Genomic DNA, 19730 nt, shown 5'->3' on the forward strand with positions numbered 1-19730 from the left:
TCAAGCAATCCTAAAGCTGTGCTGCCAAGGACTAGATGTGTAGCTTTAAGACTCACTTATAGTTACTATGTGCTTCAAACAAAGTTCACACAGTTGAGGGTGGTTGTTGGAAACTATTCTCATTCATTACTGCTTACATTGAATCCCTTGGATATACTTCACAGTAAAAGCTAACATGATCTTATTATGAAAAGCATGTTTCTTTGCAGTACTAAAGCTACTTGATGAATGACTTAATTTATGTATGATTTCTACATTTACTCATGATGGCCTACTTGCTATACCAACATTGTAAACAAAAGTCTTTAAAATATATACAATAATAAAGATCTTCAGTATATCCTGCTGTGCTCAATATGCATAAACTTGGGACTGGCCAGGAAAAATCTGAGCCATAAGAGAAAGGAGTCAACATATTTAATATTCAGACAACTCATCAGGAGTTGTTTGCTTCTTGGAGATATGCCCTGAATGAAATATACATAAGCTTTCGCCAAGTATTTTATGATCTTTGCATTAAACTAGTGAGTCTGAGTTTAGCACTGAGTGTTAAACATTAAATATCTGGAAGGAGATGATTTAAACAAGTTATAAATGCAAAGAGCTCTCTGTACAGAAAGCCTCTCTCCCACTGGGGTAAAGGGATTGAAGTCTGTGCACTTGGCATTTCCGCGGGTGAGCAGTATCAAAAGGTGAAAGCATGTCTTTGAGATGGTTTCTGAATGATTAATCCACCTAAAATTCAGAAACTACCATTCCTGTTTGATGATGTCTGCCTCAGAATGCAGGCACACACTTAAAATAGTGATAAATATCATTTGTATTTTCTGTCTGTGTGCCCGAGAAGAAAGCAATTGCATCTGAAGTTTATCACACACAGTTTTCTAGCAACTCCCAACACCAATCAATAGTCAGTAAAAATAACCACAGAGCTTCAGATCTTTATGGACTGTCTGGATACTCTGCACAACTTTTGTCAAAGAAAAAAAATCCCCATTTCACTAAAAGAAAACAGAAAACTAGTTTCTGTTTATGTTGAAAAGCCTTTTCTATTTCACCAGAAGAGTGCCCAGCATCTCTCCCTGAGTACGACCTTATATCTTAGTGAGGGTATCTATTGCTGCAAATGAAACACCATGACCAAAAAGTAAGTTGGGGAGGAAAGGGCTTATTCAGTTTACCTTTCCACATCACTGCTCATCACTGAAAGACATCAGGACAGGAATTCAAGCAGGGCAAGAACCTGGAGGCAGGAGCTGATGCAGAGGTCATGAAGGGGTGCTACTTAAGGGCTTACTCCCCATACTTTGCTCACCAGTGTGCTTTCTTATAGAACCCAGGACCACCAGCCTAGGGATGGCACCACCCACCATAGGCTGGGCCCTCCCCCATCAATCACTGATTGAGAAAATACTTTACAGCTGGATCTCAGGGAGGCATTTCCTCAGCTGGGGCCCCCTCCTTTCAGATAACTCTAGTTTGTGTCAAGTTGACATAAGCCTGGCCAGCACAAGTAATTACTTGTTTCTTACAGCTTTGTATGTGCATCCACTGTTATAAAGTCATAAAAACACAAGCCATATTGATTACCATGAATCTACGTTTAGAAAACCCAGAATGCATTTTTTTCTATATATTTACACCTAGACACACCACTACTTGTAGAGAAAGCCCACCAACGGATGGGTTTCATTTCTGAAGAGTCAAGTCCCACTTGAAGCTTTTGTGAAGAGAATTAGTTTCAGAGACATTTCTCAGATTGCTTTTGGAATTTCATGAAAATTAGATTAAAATTGTCTCCCATGTATTCAAAAGTAGGTTAAAAAAACAATTTAGATGGAGAGAATGAATAATTTCCTGAAGTAGTCAACTGCTCAGTGTTCAGTTCCATAGTTTGTTAGCATAATCATTATGAGTAAATTTGAAAAAATCAGTCTGTTCTCAAGGGCGTAGTGCAGTCTGCATGCTGTTCATGGCTGGCCTTCTTTTGCAGGATAGACAAAGGCATTGCAGAAGGGCTAGGAAGGCAGAACATCGATTTCCTTCTCTCTGCTTTGCTGCACTTCAGTTCTGGTTTTCAGACTAAATGTTCCCAAGAATTCTTTTAAGTCTGATATGTCCTGTTCTCATGGAGCTTGGGAACTGGTGGCATCTCTCTCAGCTGTTCCCTCCATCTGTCCCAACACAAGGCCCAGCTCATCTGATTTCTGATTACAGAGTACCACGTGCTGTGAAAAACCCAGAGCATCGGCATGGCGAGCTTAATCTGAGAACTAGTTCAGTGCCATCTATCTGTTGTGGAAGACCCTTTTAGTGTGAGTTGAACCCTAAGTAGCTAGAATGTATACACATTCAGAATTAAGTGGGAAGAAACATGGGCACAACGAATGTGGATTTAATTACGTGCTTAATTGTAGAAAGAGCACTTCTTCGTTTGTAACTCTCATTTACTTGGTAGAAGTTAAATCAATGTCTGTGATTCTTAATATTTGCCATTGGCAGATTTAAAAAAAAAACCTCCATCTGTTCATGACAACGTGTTATTTTAGCAGCAAAATGTGAGCAGTTTACTAATTGCCTTTTAGAAAAAAATACAACTTCACTGCATGCTGAATTCCCAGGGTCTGGTGGTTCGAGTGAAGGCGTCTTAGAACCACATCCCTGTTGTTTTGATGCCATGCATTATGTTGCTGGGGGCTTGTCACAATGTTCGTTGTAGGTGGACTTGGCCACCTGCTTTTAGGGGCTCCTTTCCCTCCATGACTTGTGAAAAGAATGTGCCCTTCGCCTTTAGTTGCTCTAATTTTAGAAAATGCTCCTACTAAAGAGAAAGCTTCAACTCAATTTTAATTTGCTGGCTTACACAGAGTCTGCAGAATAGGTTAAAAAACTGACATGGTTGAGTGGTTCATTCTCAAAAACACATCTGCCCTGTGTATAAAGACAGACATGCTACTAAGAGTCCATGCTAGGATATTCCACAAGGCCCACATAATAATCACTCTCTGTAAGCTCTGGGTCTAAAAACCACATTGGTTCTTGCCCAAGGCCAGCTCTCAGATTCAATGCAGTTTTGCTGAATAATGAAACTTTAAATATACCTTTCATTTAAAAATACCCAAGCATTCACATTCCTATCTAAGGTATTCCCCATAGCAAGTATTCACTGCATCCCATGCTCATCCACGGGGTTGAACTGAGGGCTTCTGGGCATCATTCTAAGGTCATATGGGTGTAATCATGTACCTATGGCTTTCTGGGCTTACAGTTCAGTCTTCACAAGATTTTTTTGAGTGCTTTTACTCCAAACATAGTTATTTATTATTTATTTCATTTTATTTTTGATATTTTGGAGGGTCAAACCCAGGGCCTTTTCTATGCTAGGTAAGCACTTAGCACTGAGATGTATCCTTAGCCTCCAGATTTAGTTCTGAAAAACTTCAAAGCATTGATCCAGTAGAAAAAGCTTGTTTAGGGGCTTCAAAAATGATGATAATGTACTATTAGAGTGAACTATTAGTCTAGGCATAACCAAGAAAGTTGCTTGCTTTTGTAAGACTAGTTTATTCTCCTAATTTATATATATAGTATTAAAAGCTACTTTCATTTGAAAAGGTCTTACTATTTTAAGAGGTGGGACAAAGTAACTGCTATGTATATGTACACTGGCCATAAAGATCTCTCTCTCTCTCTCTCTCTCTCTCTCTCTCTCTCTCTCTCTCTCTCTCTCTGTAGGTATGTATAGCTTTAGGCATTTTTTAAATGTTCATTTTCTAAGAAATAGAAACTGACATCACTGTTCTAGAGTTATAGAAACATTCTGCAATGATGATGCAGGTTTCATGAGAGTGGCAGGTTCAACCTTCCTTGTGTCTTGCCTTGGGTTGTTTCTCCTACATAAAGTTCTATGTCCTTTGTAGGGCCCATCTTTCCTTGCCATGTTTATCTCCAACAATTTCTGTTTGTTTCTGTTTTCTAAGGTATTGACTATATTGAGTGTTGCAACAGGAAGATGAAATAAATAAGGGTGTTTTGTTTTGTTTTGTTTTGTTTTGTAACCGACATTAGACACCACAGGCTAACCCACCAACCTGGCTAAACTCTTAAGGATAAGAGATAAAATGAGACATTATATTCTAGAAGGGATAGGAAAGTAGAGACTCTAAAAATGCTGAAAACCAGTGTGTGATCATGTGAAAACAGATGGTTATAAACACTAGAGACTATTGGTGTTGACCTTCTTAGCATCAAATGAAGACTATAGTGATAAAGTCAGAATGCCATCAGAAATGCAGAAGTGTGCAAACTTGAGGTTTGCAGTTGGGAGAGGGCTCAGTAACAGGGGAGGCTGGTGTGTTAGTCCTGGCAACCTGCAGCGTCAGGGAAAAGACAGAATTTCAAAGTTGTTTGTAGAACTGTAGCTTAGGCCCTGGGGCATGTTAGAAGTGAGAAGGTAGAACGGATTCATCCAATGATGAGGCAGAATATTGAAAAGGTTAAACTTCCTTTTTACAAGTCTATTAAAAGTTGATGCTTTTTCACAGAGTGTGCACTATAATAAAATTATTATGTTCCTTTTTTAATGGCAAGGCAGCCATAGGAATGATAAAAATCTCTTCCATAACTTGTTTCAGGTTTAATATCAAACTCCCAGTGTCCTTTATGGCCCACAATATCTTATGAAAAGGTATGGAACTTGTTGTCTACAAAATACCCTTTATCCCCAAAGATTACCCCCAATTACTCCCTTGTGCATAATTCCAGGAAAGTATAGTTTCTATCTTTATGTACATCATGAAAATGGAGCCCTTCCATGTATTTCTTTTAAAAAAGGAGGGACACAATAACTGTGCCTCAGGCAGAGGTCCAGAAAATCTATCTACTGTGTGAGCTGCTTTGGACAGGGTTTAGCAGACAGCCTTTTGGTGTTTTTGCTTTGTGACATGGATGGTAGAATGCTGTTCTCAGAGGGCAGAGGTCTGTCATTGCCCCTTTATCTGAGGTAGGCTTGCCGCATCACCTTGAAATTACTGTTTAATCACAAAGCAGGGTTGTTCCCAACTAGAATTCACACAAACACCTCCACAGAAAAATCTTAAATCCTGAGCAGCTCCCCTCCAGGTGGAAGGCATAGCTTAAACTAAAAGCGTGGATTGTCATCAGTTAATTTTAAAGATGCTTGCATACATCCAAGTTTTCCCAGTCTAAGGTGTTCTAGGCATGAGAGAGGACTAACTGAGAAATACAAAGTAGGAAGCCACACTCCTAATGCAGGGTGATGGCAAAACACCAAAGAAACCACTCAGGGCAAACAAGGAAAAGACCTGGACTCAGGTCACATGGTATCTATTGGTAATATGCACTCAATTCATTCACTGAAGTTTGTATCACATTTTAATGATGCACCACCAGTACTGGTAAATATTTCTATTAACAAAATAAGAAACTTCTTGCTATTTAGAGGCTTATAGTGTGTATGCTCTGTTGTTATATAAATGAGAAATTATAATGACCCTGGTAAATTCCATGTAAAGGCAATTAGAGGTATGCAGAAGGGCAAAAGAATAATGAGGCCCATTCTTCAGTAGACAGCAGGACTTTTGGGGAGGGACCCAGCTTCATCAGTACCAAATGATATGCAGGAAGATGGAGGAGGATAGTAGAAGAGTGGGCTTTAGAGAATGAAAACCAGCCTTCTCTAAGCTAGTCAAGGAACGAGACACGGCCGACCCTAGTGAACTGTACGTTGACTTGGTATGGTCAGTCAGAAGAGGTGAGAAATGAGCTGGACACTTAGCCAGGGATCAGGGCAGAAAGCATTTCTAAGACATTCCCGGGAAGCACACCTGTGTTGAAGGCTGCTGAGCAACTGTGGTGATTTTAAACAAGGGTTAAAAATAATGGGGTTTATGTTTGAGCAGATCATTTTTACTCCACTTGGACAGTGGTGGATATTATCAGAAAGACCAATTGAAAAAACTAGCAAAGTGGTTGGTATAAGAGACGGTGAAAAATGGACGCTAGAACACCAGGGATGGAGAATGAAATCCAGAGATGGCTTTGCTATAACTGTCATCTCCAATCTCTATCCAAGAAATGTCCTGTCTAATAAAGTTTTAAGGGAAATCTGTGAAAGTGCTCAATTAACTTTGAAAAGGTATGACGTGATTAGAGAGGTGCTTTTATGGATATAATTAAATATTTTAAATCCAGCTGTTTTAATCTATCAAACATAAGGGGAATGAAAATGGCTTTTATTTCTGTCATGATAATTAGAAAGCCCTCATAGGCTTGTTTTCTTTTTAAATTAGTCCTCCGAATATCTCTCTACTGAGTGAAACAGCAAGGCTTAAAGAAAATCCACCAGAAATGAAATGCCTAAAAAAAAAAGGGAAAAGCAGAGCATGGATAACACCTTACATTAGATTGTAGTTTGTTCTGATTGAGTTTATTCTTCTTGAGACACAGCCCCCAGTTCTTTAGTGTCATCACATACCCATCCATATTTTAAATGAGGATTTTTAATGATGCACGGAGGGTGATATGGATTCCAGTGGGCACATTATCAACCAGAAATCATTCCTTGCCTTGAGGTGATTCTGTCCTGCTGAAACCTTTCACCTCGAGAGACTCCTTTCCTATATCACATACCTTAGACTTGGTAATTCTAGCAGCAACTTGAGGATAAACATTTTGTTGTAATAATTTATATCATGTATTAGACTGTTTTTTTTTTTATCAAAGTGGGGATTCAGAAATATTAGTTGAGTTACTGATACTTTTGAATTTTTAGCATATTGACTATTTTATATTATTTCCCATTGATGCTTTGATTCTCCATTGCTGTAACCTAAGACTCTGGTCAGTCACTACCTCTAGTTACAGCTCTAGTTCTAGACAAGATTAGATTGTTTTCATACAGACACACACCAGAAAGCTAAGGTTGGCAGCCAATACCCACGTAATCATGTCACCATCTTTTCAAAAGCTGCTGTCTCTTCACAAAGGCAGTATTTTAATAATTTGTGATCTGAAGGGATTTAAAATTACCACAAATTTAGAATAACAATATTGTCCACTTCTTGTGTAGTCGTCCGGTATGTTAACCTTAAAGCCACCTTGATGCTGGGGATGTTGGTTTTGTTATAACTAGATCAGCAGAAGTCTTTATATCAGATTAAAAGAGTTCATTAACTCAGAACCTGGACCCAGTCAGAGAAATCAGTGCTTAAAAAAAAAAAAAAAAAAAAAAAAAAAAAAGATCTGGAATGAAAATAATTATGCACTCAACTTGCTAAACATTTGGGAATTAAAAAGCTGTTGAAGTTTATGTGAAAATGTGATACTTTCCTCTAAAGATGGTAAACTGTGTTCAAACTGGTCTTCCTTAGTGCAGTTTTAACTGTGACTGTGGTTCAGAATCTCTGGATCTATAGCCTGCGCTCTGCACCACGGATGCTTGTTGAGGAGCATGCTTCCCTATTCCCTGTTATGTCTCAGGGCTGATGTGATGTTGATTTGGGTATTGATGCAGAAACACTGAAGGCCCGCAGCCTCCTGCTCACTTCCCTTCTGTCCTGAGCCTGTAGCAATGGGATGAGTGACACAGGCTTCAGTAGGCTGACTCAGCTTGTGTGTGTGGTGTGTTGACTTTCACACAGTTCTTTCTCTGGCGCCTTTATAGGTTTTGCAGAGGCTGGCAGCAGAAAGGCCTTCTAACAGGAGCTATTGCTTCTCTGAACTGTAAATGGATTCTTTCCTGACATCCGTCCACACACCATTATCACACCACACACTGTGCTGAACTGATCCACTGTACTCATGCCTCTCTCCCACATCTGCTCCTTCAAGTTCCTCTGGAACAGAGCCTCAGCCTTATGATCTGTATGCAAAGTGACACCAGTAGCAGCATGATTTGTAAATGTCACTTGAATTCTGCTCCCCTGTGCTGTGCCGAGTCGAACGCTTCCCTATTTTCCCAGTCTCATCTGAGCCTTGTAAGAGCTCTAGGAAAGGATGAATGTCCTCCGGGAATCTTGCTGTCTCCATCTGAATGAGCACTGCTCAGCTTGTGAGCCACACAAATGCCACCTCTCCCAGGGATCCAGTACACAACTCAACTTCTGTCCATGGAGGCTGTGGGCAGGGCACCTGCGGTTTTCCCTTAAAAATGTAGAACGAGGCATATTGTCTTAGACATTTTCCAGAAACTTCTCATCTTTGTAACGAAAACTCCAGCAGTCATTACACTTTACAGAGCTCTAAGTCAGTGCTGTTCCAGATGGTGTTGCTTCTACCGCCCACCACCAAGCACTGATGATTGGATGTACACACACCCATGGACACACGCGCAAGCTCCTAAGTAAAGTCCTTATACTTGGACGGTCTGTTTCATCCTGCACATCTTGGTGACAATAATAAAGAACCAACTTGTGTTTATGACTGAAGTTTAGAAAGCATTTCGCCACTTAATGCAACAGCTGTCTACACTCTGGCCATCTTTCCTGTGTCAGTGCTTATCTACTTTTCACCAGTATTCCGACCTCCTTATGTTTCTCTGACCATGACAAGCAAGTTCTCCCTTTGAAGGTTTTGTGTTGTAGTTCCTTCTGGAACATTTTTCTTCCATGATGTGTGCCTGGCTCTCCTCATTGGTCCATTAGTCTTCTCACAGGCTTCTTTATTAAAGACCATCCTCCCCAGACAACACCCGAGTATGCACTAGCTTAGTAATCTACTTTCTCTCTTAATGCTGCTTGACATAATACCTTTCTTTTGTTGTTGTTGGTGGTGGCCACTATGAGCTGAGTGCCTTGAATCTGAAACCCTGAATAGGGCAACCAGGGAATGAAGACATTATGGACACACAGACATGTGCACAGAATCGTTAGGGTCAGGTGATATGTGCACACTCTGATATATAGGCACCTACTACTGCTATGATCCAGAACCTCAGTGTGTTTATCATGGAAGAAGGAGGGGTTAGCCAGTTTCAGTAGGAGGTCTCTTTAGGTGTCTTATTAGTGTTACTATTATGATGAGACACCATGACTAAAACCAACTTGGTGATAACAGCTCATCATCAAAGGAAGTCAAGACAGCAGTTCAAACAGGGGAGGAACCGGGAGGCAGGAGGTGATGCAGAGGCCTTGGAGGGGTACTTCTTACGGGCTTCCTCCACATGGCTTACTCAGCCTGCTTTGTTATAGAACCCAGGACAACCAGCCCAGGGATGGTACCACCCACAGTGGGCTGGCCCTTCCCCATCAATTACTAATTAAGAAAATGCTGGGTGATGGTGGTGCACACCTTTAATCCTAGCACTTGGAGGTAGAGGCAGGCAGATCTCTGTGAGTCTGAGGCCAGCCTGGTTCTACAGAGTGAGTTCTAGAACAGGCACCAAAACTACACAGGGAAACCCTGTCTTGAAAAAACAAACAAAAAAGACAAAAAAAAAAAAGAAAAAAGAAAAAAGAAAAGAAAAGAAAAAAGAAAAAAAAAAGAAAGAAAAATGTCCTACAGTTAGATCTTATGGAGTCATTTTTCCCAGTTGAGCCTTCCTCTCTTCCAACAACTCTAGCTTGTGTCAAGTTGACATAAAAAATAGCCAACATAATAGGCAAGCAGTTTCAGGCTGTAAACATCAGGGACAAGGAAGCTGCAGTTGCTGGTTATTGTATACAATGATCAGTTGTTTGCACTTGGATCAGTGAGAAAGGCTTTGCTGTCATGCTGAGCCTCACCTATGGGGCAGAGACACTGGAGTCCTTGACATGGCCATGCTGGTGTCAACACTGTACATTCATTCAGAACTTCACTCACTCAGGACTTTCTCTGCTCCGTGTGGTTGATACTATAGAGAGATAGCACAGACCCTTTGGAACATCGCTCAAGTACTTAAAATACAGTATGGATATTAGTAATCAGATAAATATTTATTAGTGAATAGTTTATATTAAACTGTGAGCCCAGAAGCTCATGGATTTTTAAAGGACACCTTGACAAACATTATGTGGCTGATATGTACAGCTATATGAAACTTGGGTCTTTGTATGTTCGACGATTGGAATGTTGAACCAGCATCATACATTTAATTTGGCTAATTGACAGTTTTTTTTCCAAGTTTGGATGCATACATTCTGAGCACAGTAATCATTCCCACTTGTTGAATATCTATTATACACGATGTATTGAGCTACACACCGGTAAGCAAAGCTGAAGAAAGGGACAATCATTGTTATATGTTATTTGTACCATAGTGTACTGAAGAGTATATATCGAGTAATAGAGTTCAAATTTTAAACACAATGTAATAGAATTGCATAGCAAAACATTCAGTTTAACAAAATGCATTAGTCCTCGGAGGAACTAATCTCTAAATAGAAGTGTGAAGGATAGTGGAAGTATTACAGTAGAGAAGACAGGAAGAAGTCAGGACATATATACTCATTGCAAAAGAGAAGAGGTCAGGAGGATTGCAAACATTCAGGTTAACTGAATGGAGATAGATGAGAAAGTCGGTTGGTCTGGAAGCAGGGGCCAGAAAAGGAAACAGCGCTGTGGACCCTGAAACCTCTCCCCAGTGAGAGAAGCTGGAGAGCACCATTCAATTTTAAACTGTCTTGCAAAGCAGAACTTCAGTGGAAGACAGGCAGGTGGAAGGCAAGACAATGCAGCTGTAGTAACAGATTAGAACTAATGAAAGCCTGAGGGTAGGTATAGGAAGACAACTCAAGAGATGTTTACATACTCACCATGGGTCTTAAATACTTTCTATTACTGTGATAAAATACCAAGGCAGCCAGGCGTGGTGGTTCACATCTTTAATTCTAATGCCATGGAGGCAGAAGAAGTCAGATTGCTGAGTCTGAGGCTAGCCTGATCTACAGAGTGAGTTCCAGAATAGACAGGGCTACACAGAGAAACCCTGTCTCTAAAACCAGACTAGACCAAACAGAACCAAAACTAACTAAACCAAACCAAACTAAAACACTAAGACAACTTAGAGAAAGAAGATAGATGGAGCCCATCAACATCCCAGTGAGGAACATGGCAGAGGGCAGGCATGGCCCTGGAGAAGCAGTGAGAACCCAAATTTCAATCCACAAACAGAAAGCAAGGATCACCCTGGGATGTCATGGTCTTTTGAATCCGTCAGGCACACCCATGCTGATACACCTTCTCCAATAAGACCACACCTCCTAGTCCTTCCCAAATAGTTCTACTAACTGGGGACCAAGTACTCAAGCATGAACGCAAGGGCCATTTTCATCCAGACCACCACACCGTGTGATTCTGATGCACAGCTGAGATTCGGGACTCTGCTCTGATCTCCTATGTAGGAATAAAACAAAATCTTCCCTCTGCCTCGTAACAAGCCTTTTTTTGGCCTGAACTATGTGTAATAACTTACAGAAGTTTTAAATCATGTTGACGCTCCAGGAGGTGGAATTCTGGGATGACTAACATGTAGCAGTTGGGTTCATAAATATGTGTGAAATAAATTAATGAAGAACAGATGGTTGATGTAGGCAAGTGTGGTTGGCGGTGCAAGTTTGAGTGTTTTCAGGTAAAGAATCAGAAAAAAATTAATGGTGGCAATAAAGACAATCTCCTTTTCTTATACATGACTAAATGTTTTGATAGTAAAATAATAATTTCTAAGCTGTCTTGCTTAAGGTCTCTATTGCTGTGAAGAGACACCATGACCATGGCCACTCTTATAAAGGAAAACATTTAATTGAGATGATGGCTTAGAGTTTCAGAGGCCTAGTTTATTATCATCATGGTGGGGGCATGGTAGCTGGGAGTATGGCGGAGTATAGGCAGAAATAGTGCTGGCTACATCTTGCTCAGAAGGCAACAGGAAGAGGTCTGAGACACTAGTGGTATCTTGAGCATATACGACCTAAAGCCTGCCTCCGCAGTGGCACACTTCCTCCAACAATACCACAACTATTCCAACAAGGCCACAGCTCCCATTAGTGCTACTCCCTTTGGGGGCCATTTTTTTTCAAACTGTCACACTGACATCTGAAAAAAAAAAAAAAAGCCTGCAGAATAAAAAGTAGGAAAAAAGAACTTGACCTCATCCAAACTTCTAGAGCATTGTCTCATTAAGCTTTCTAACTACATTCAGTTTACACAGTAATTAATATGTGCCTTGCTGGCTTTTGAAGAGTCCCCTGGTCATTTAGTGCCGTGATGTCTCCTAGCAATGACTGCTTGCTTTCTTTATGTAACCTTTTATGAGACACAGTGCACCTCACAATGAAGTTTTCAACAAGTTTGTTGATATACCCAGTAGTGAGCATTTAGAATTAGTTTTCTCTTTATTAAAGCAAGATGTGAAATGATTTCATTGCAAACCAAGTGGCTTGCAGAAGCCCCATCGCCATGGTGGTCTGTATCCCACATTTGATCCATTTCCCCCTGTCCCTTTCAGGGAATCTGTGGTTGAATGGTTTAGAAGTCCCCTTTGCTTTCTCTGCTGGAAGGCTGCCCTTGACTACAGGATACAGATCTCATGTTCACTGATCCTCCTGTACAGTGACCATTTCAGTCTACCAAGACATACAGTCCACTGAAGACTGTCATGTGTTTTCCTCAGTATTGGTATAACCAAACGACACTTAGGTGAACTTGATTTTATAACTGTGTAAGAGATGAGAAAAATGTTATGAACCACAGCTGTGCAGTCTTACCATTGGGTGAATTTGTAAGCACTCCTACCCCAGAGCAATTGCAGAAGAACCTCTAGCCTAGTGCCTGGGCATTGGCATGCTCCCAGGTAATCTGAACACACAGCCACGTGAGAGAAAGCTTGCCTTAGGACTAGTTGGTGAAATCGATAAAACGGGAGTGTTTTCCCTGCTGTGTCCTCTTTTCTACAGCCATAAGGTGGCAGTAGCATAGCACAGTGACTATCCTGGTCCTGGTCTGCAGTAGACACCAAACTGGAATCTGTAATTCTAATTAACAGCATTTGGAGGCCCCTGCCCAGCTGAAGATAGTATTAACCTTTTCCCATAGCATGCTATGTTGATTTATTTGCCTAATAAAACTTTATCGAATACATATTTATTTTAACAAGTTAAACAGAGAGGAATCATATCATTAACCCAGAGTTGGTGAAAGGCCAAAAATACCATAAATTTATATTCAAATAGGTGTGGGTTAAAGTGTCACCGCCTCTGATGACTGACAGGATGTCTGATCTTCATGTTTCACATAAACACCTGGATAAGAGGGTTGGCAGAAAGGCTAATAAAGCACTGTGTGAAAGTCAGCTTCTTGGAAATGCTAACAGGATGATGAAGATGTTGAGGAGAAAACTGAAGATAGAGTCAATTACAGAAAGCCCAGACAAAAACTAGGGCAGCACTCTGGATGGTGGTATTTGTTTCTGGATTTGGGTCTCGTCTGTATGTTCCCTACCTGTTTCTGAAGAATGTTATTTAATACCTCAACATACTCCATCTGTTCTCTTTTCAAAGAACCAAGTCAATACCAACTTCGAACATCTATATTCTGCCCTTAGCTGGTGATGTCATGACCTTTATACTCACGCTTCTACTGAAGGTAGTCCTTGTTCAATGATAAATTACCTGTTTCATTTCTCAGGCTTTAAAGCTGCCTTCTCCAAAAGTGCTAGGGGATTCCATGTGGCAAGATCAAGGAGAATAGGCCCTTCGCATATCTGTCCTCGATGCTATACAGGCCAATATTCTTCTATTGTGACACCTCTTCCCCTTGGTGTCCATGGTGACAACACACTCTCCACATTCCGGGCTTTACTCTTTCCTTAGATTATGCATGCAGCTCTTCCCTTAGCTCTATTTTCTTCCCTCCCCTAAGAACATATCTTCCACTTGGCCCTTTTCATATATGTTGCCTTGTACAGCTGCCCAGAGTTCCTGATCTGGGATTGTGATTGCCCTTTCAAGAGTAGCATCTTGAATACTGATGTGAGTTAAACCATCCACACAGAGTTTCCTCCTCTTCTCAGCCTATCCACCTCAAGCCATGATCCAGCAGCTGCCAGAAGTCATTTGGTGCTGGTCTCTCATTTCCTTCATATCCAAGCCATGGGGTGCACTAGTTCTTCAGCATCCTTCCCAACACTAAATCAAACCGAACAAAACATCTCAGAGGAAAACTGACCCCGAGCTTGTCATTTCTTGCATATTGTTCATTCTCTGATGGCATAGTCTTTCACTGGAATGAAAAAAGTGCTTACAAGGGACATCCCTAGCCATTAGAGCTCCATAATGATCCTCCTCTTTCTATGATGCTCTAACAGCCCTGCTAAAAATGGTCCCTCACACCTGCGTCCCTCTCAGGACTTGCTCTAGGAACACAGTGAAAGACACTTAAGAAGAGCTCATTGGATTGGATGTCAGGTGTATATTTACTACTCCCAACCCAGGGGCACTGGCCTATTTGAAAAGTTTCCACATCTACTATGTGTGGTGGAATATGACTTTATTATGAAATTTTAACAGGACTAGTTGACATACTTTCACCTCATATGCTCACATCATTTTGTGTGATGAGAGCACTTACAGTTTCTTTGCTGATCTCAAGGATATAAATGTTGCCTCCAACTTTTTCCTATGAAGTATTTTATGCTTTGACAGCATACTTAAATGTTATGGATTAACACATTCTTTTCCAGCTTAAAGAACATTTTTCTTCTTGTAAAACATTTATGATAGTGATGGACTCCTAAAGCTTTTTATTGTCTAAACTGGTTTGATTCTTCTTTATTTCTTAAGGACAATTTGCCAGCTATAGTATATTGATTGGTAGGTTTTTCTTTCTTTCTTATTTACTGTTTTTATTTTTAAGATTAATATAATTACAACTTTTCTCCCTTTCTGTTCCTCCCTCCAAACCTCCTACATATCCTTTTTTGTTCTCTTTCAAATTCATGACTTCTTATTTCATTAATTGTTATTGCATGTATATGTGTGTATGTATATAAATATATATTCTTAACTATAACTTTTTTCTTTCTTTCCTTCTTTCTTTCTTTCTTTCTTTCTTTCTTTCTTTCTTTCTTTCTTTCTTTCTCTCTTCCTTCCTTTCTTTCTTAGAATACATTTCTTATTTGAAAATTTTCAATAAGACATCCATTTTTAGTAATAAACTGCCAAGCTTTGTAAGAGGAAAACAAAGCATATTTCAATTTAGTAGGATATCATTTACTTTGCTATATATCTTGACTTAATATCGGATGCACACAGAAAACCATGCTGCTGTAAGTCTTTTATTGACATATTTTGAAGGGCAGAGGTAAAGAGAAAGATGGAGAAGCCTGATTAGGACAATAGGCTGGAAGTGAACACCAATAGTTGGATGATTGTTGTATAGTTCAGAACATGACTGTTATAGAAGAAAATGTCAAAATGTCAGATTCAAAGCTGGATATTCTGTTATCCCAAAATGCATAAAAGAAGAACTTTGCTCAGCTTAGGTTTCCTGTTGCTGTTGCTCATCTGTTTAAGAGTTGGTGGAGAAGTATTATTGTCCAAGATACTCTGACAGAAAGCATTTCGGGATCTAAATGTTGACTGTTGTGTGATGGTTTCCAGATGCAGTTACACATGTGAACTAACAGAACACTGGGACAGAAATTAGAGTCACAGGCTAAAACTTGTCCTAATTAAAATATTTTGTAAGTGTGAAATCATCCAATTTAATATTTCTGGAACTCATAAGGATGCATTCACTCTGTCTTTTCCTGTGGGAAACTTTAAGGTTTATCCATGGCTTTGCTCTAATTACCTCTCTGATCATGAAAAACATGACTTTTTCTCTCTGTGTTCCTGTATTTTCATTTGCAAATTGACTCAAGGTGGCTCTGGGCACTCACCAAACTATCTTCCACAACTTACGTGAAATGACCCAAACTGGTATTGTTTAGAAGATTAGCACAGAATGAACTGACACATGGAGCTCAACCGAGAAGTTCTATTTAATATGTGGGATACAGTGAAGTGACAAGAAAAGACATTTCCACTGAGAAGGTGGGGGTTAGAGAGATCCCTTCAGTAAAAAGTGACTCTCGCCAGTAAGCACGGCACAGAACGACAGGTCTGGGCTGTGCTCCTCCACCCTGGTGTGTGGAGACTGGCACTCTGCTACACTATTTCTTCCAAGAGATAATTCTTATATCCTTTTAAAAAAGGTTTATTCACAGGACTCAAGCCCTTGGGAAGAGCAGTCATTACTCAGAACCTCTGACTTAGTCACCTCCCCAGTTCTGAGTTTTACATTCTGAAAAGTTGAAAAATTGGAAGAAAATGCTGCCATGCCTTCTTGGAGAAGCAAAACTTATAGACATGATAGTTTAAACGTGAGTTACGGGAAAATATAGAAATGTAAAATCATTCATCTATCTATAATTTGTCATGTAATATATATCTCAGATCTATAACACAGCATCTCACAACACATCAGTTTATCTCCCAGTTCATTATCTTAACATAGCGAGGGTAGCAAAGTGCCCTAGTAACTGGAAGGACGTAAGCATTCTTTTGGCAAAGTGGGAAATGTGGTTACCACATTGGCTATGTGTCTATGCTCTTCTAAAATAGAATTAATTTTAGAATTAACTCCACTGTGTCTGCGTAATTCTTTACATTTGGATTTTAATAAAAATTCTATCATTAGTTAGTCATTTGACTTCAAGTTATGTATTTGAAAATTCACCACAGTTTCTTGATTCTGAGGATTGTTAAGGTGTGTAGAAGCAGCCTAGACAGTTATGGCTTCTCAGAAAATAAAGGAGCTTAATCCTACCCAGGAAGATAATAATGATCTTCATTTATTAACCTCTCAAAGATAATTGAGAGTGTACAAGTAAAACCTGCATGTGTCCCCTGTCACACTTATTCCTTTTTCTTTCAGTCGTATACAGTATCAATATTGGTATTAAAGGTATTTCACTATATTTTCCAATATTTTAGATGCTGTCTCAAATTTAATGAGATCTTTCTGTACAACTGCAGCAGTTTGGAAGAACGGAAAACTCTCTAAATGTGAGGTCATTGAGTTTGGCAGACAAATAGTCCCAGTTTGAAATATTGTTTTTAAGTATAGTCTGGTACATGTTCAGCACCAGTCTTAGTCTCTTGCCTTGTTGATAGGATAAAATATTCTTACAGAATCCACTTAAGCATTTATTCTGGCATCTAGTTCAAGGGTACAGTCCATTATGGAAGGAGGTCAAGGTGCAGGGAGCCTGAACAAGCTTGTCATGTTATATTCACTCTCAAGACCAGGGACTAGTGGATACATGCTAATATTCAGCTTTCTTTCTTCATTTACTACAGGCCAGGACCTCCTGCCCAGGGGAAGCTCCTACCCACAATTAAGATGTGTCTTTCTCTTCAAAATAATTCCCTCCAGACATGCAAAGACCCCACCCAGGAGAGTCTAGGTCCTGATAAGTTGACAACTAACACTAGCCGTCACACAACCTAAGATTTTTATTGAATAAATAAAATAGGTTAATAAATGGATGATAATATTTACTAACTCATGGTGAAGGCGTGATTCTCTACAATGTCTCCATGTTTCTTTGCCCTTGTTCCTTATTTCTTTTTTATTTAGGATTTTCCCTACCGATGGAAAATCCTTCCTACTTACTGAGGTTGAGAAAGAGAATACCTCACTAACCTAACACCAAGCATTCCCTCTGCAAGTGAAGGCAGGGCTATTAGGGAACATCATGTGCTAACAACTGTTTCCTAAGCACGAGTGTATGAGTATGCAGGTTATGACTCTAGTCTTTAAATGGTTGCCAAGAACTCTTTTATACTGTCATTTAGGTGACTTGTTTGTGTGAATGCACCCTTCCACTATAGGTAACATCTGCTTCCTCTCTTCAGGAAAACCTCAAATCAAAATAAAAACCTAGACTTTAAAAGAAAAGCAAAACAAAAAGCCAGAGGACTCCTATGTTAGGATGGTAACCATGAACACAAAGGTTTCCAACATCCCTCCTGGTTTATTGAAAACAAAGACCCTGGACTTAGTGCTGCGCTTCCCTCTGTAGGTCTGTGGTTAGAGTCTGTGTGCTTAGTGCTTTGGACACCAGTCACATTTGTATGCTGAAGTGCCAAGAAAAGCCTCCTCAAAATAGCTTTGTTGCAGAAAATGACATTTATGAATTTTGGCAGGAGCTATACTCTTAAGTCATGTTCAATTTGAAACTTGTATGGAAAAATCTCCTCTGTGGGGAGGCTAGTCACACAGCATCCTGAGCTCAGTCTTTTTTGAGAGGAAGGAGGAGAGCCAGCAAAGCACAAAGGAATAAGCATGCTGTCTTGCAGGCCTCATACAGCCTCACACATTCTCAGGGAGAGGCACAGCAGACAAGCTGCCATGTGGCAAAATCTCTCTTCAAATCCAGACTCTGCTCTGCTGAGCTCAGTTTAGAACAGTCTCATATATGTTCAAAAATGGCTTCCGTTTTGCCTCCTTTTTCCAGGAAATCAATGTACTCCTTTGTAAGTCCTTTATAGCTTGAAGGAGGAGACAGTCCTCCAGGCAGCCCCAGTGCAGCGCTGATTCTCCAGTCCCTCCACTGTGTACAGTCAGTGTTTAGGGGCTCTCCCTGGGGTTCTGAGGTGGAGCCAAGCCTCCCTTTGCTTCACTGTCGGTGTGCTGACCATTGAGTAGCACTGCTCTGCTGGCTGTATCTGAATGAAATTGGTTCTGGTTGAGGCTTCTGGGCCAATGAATGTAGTACAGAAGCAAGCATGTGTGAGAAAATCTTTTGTTTTATTTATTTTTTTATTCATTTTACATACCAACCACAGATCCCCCTCCCATTCCTCCTCCCACTTTCTCCTCCCCTTCTTCCCCCGCCCCATCCCCTCCTCCAAAAGGGTAAGTTCTCCCATGAGGGGGACACCTAAACCCGGTACATTTAGTTGAGGCAGGACCAAGTCCCTCCCCGCTGTATCAAGGGTGAGCAAAGTGTCCGACCATAGGTAATGGGATCCAGAAAGCCAGCTCATGCACCGGGAATAGATCCTGATCACACTGCCTGGGGCCCCTCAAACAGACCCAGCTACACAGCTGTCTCCCATGTGCAGAGGGTCTAGTCCTATCTCATACAGGTTCCACAGCTGTTGGTCTAATGTTCGTGAGTTCCTATGAGCTTGATTCAGTTGTCCCTGTAGATTTCCCCATCATGATCTTGACCCCTCCCTTGTTCATATATTCTTAATGAAAGCCTTCCTTATAAGGACACCTTTTTTAAATCCATCTTCTAACAGGTGGGAGTTCCTCTGATTCTGTAACTTTTTTAGTTTCTTAAAACCTATTGCTTTTAGAGTACTGATCAAGAATGGATTCTAGGCCTCCTCATCTCTTAGTAACAGAGAGGCTGTAATTCCTGCCTGTACTGGTCCATGCTGGCTAACGTACTTCCTCTTGCTCACTTCCTCCACTTTGTGCTGATGTGCTCTTCTGAGACTTGTTTGCCTTTCTGTGTTATGTCACTTAAGTTGGAGCTTTCTAGTTAATGTGGCAGATGTCCCCAAGTCCGCATGTTAGGAACAAGTAGTCAGACAGGTTATATGAAAAACACCATCCTGGGAAGCATGTGACTGTGGAAACTGCCTGTTATACTTGATCTCCATACAGGAAGAATGGTGGCTGTATTAAGTGAGTCTCCTCAGGAAGTGCAACCCAGGGGCCACTCAGGGGGTCCA

The 19730-nt window shown here is 40.4% G+C and overlaps 1 protein-coding gene across 4 annotated transcripts in view; it reads left to right on the forward strand.

Moving 5' to 3' along the window:
- Mapk10 (mitogen-activated protein kinase 10) overlaps nucleotides 1-19730 on the forward strand; it is a 282756-nt gene that overhangs the window by 241645 nt on the left and 21381 nt on the right. The window lies entirely within an intron of this gene.

Source organism: Onychomys torridus, chromosome 10 (assembly GCF_903995425.1).
Source record: "Onychomys torridus chromosome 10, mOncTor1.1, whole genome shotgun sequence".
NCBI lineage: Eukaryota > Metazoa > Chordata > Mammalia > Rodentia > Cricetidae > Onychomys > Onychomys torridus.